The following is a 465-nucleotide window of genomic DNA, read 5'->3' on the forward strand; positions in this document are numbered from 1 at the left end:
CACATCTTGTGGGCGATCCCGAGTGGTTCTACATAGGGGGTCCTGAGAGTTATCTGGCTCTGCCCTGGGGTCTTCTGACTTATATACTTTCTTCCCCAGCCAGCTTTGCCACGCCCTACCTCCTTCATAGGGGGAGTCAAGGAATTCTTTCCTGACAAACAGAGAAGACGTGAAGCAGAGGCACACTCCTGTTAACTCCAGCTGCGCAGAAGGATCGCAAATTCCTGGCCAGCCTGCGGAATTTAGCTAGACCCTGTCTCGAAATAAAGTTAAGAAAGGGTAGGGACACAGTGTGGGCTCGGGGAGGGTTAGGGAGACACGAACCGGACCATTTCTACCCCCAGAGGATAGGGAGGCTGCGGGCCCCAGGCGGGGACTTGGGATGCGGGTGAGACGACACACGAAGGGCGTCTGTCGCGACGCTGAGCAGCACAGCCTAGTCGGGCGGTCCCGGGCACTGCGCGA

Source organism: Fukomys damarensis, unplaced genomic scaffold, assembly GCF_012274545.1.
Source record: "Fukomys damarensis isolate Sample0158 unplaced genomic scaffold, DMR_v1.0_HiC HiC_scaffold_26, whole genome shotgun sequence".
Lineage (NCBI taxonomy): Eukaryota > Metazoa > Chordata > Mammalia > Rodentia > Bathyergidae > Fukomys > Fukomys damarensis.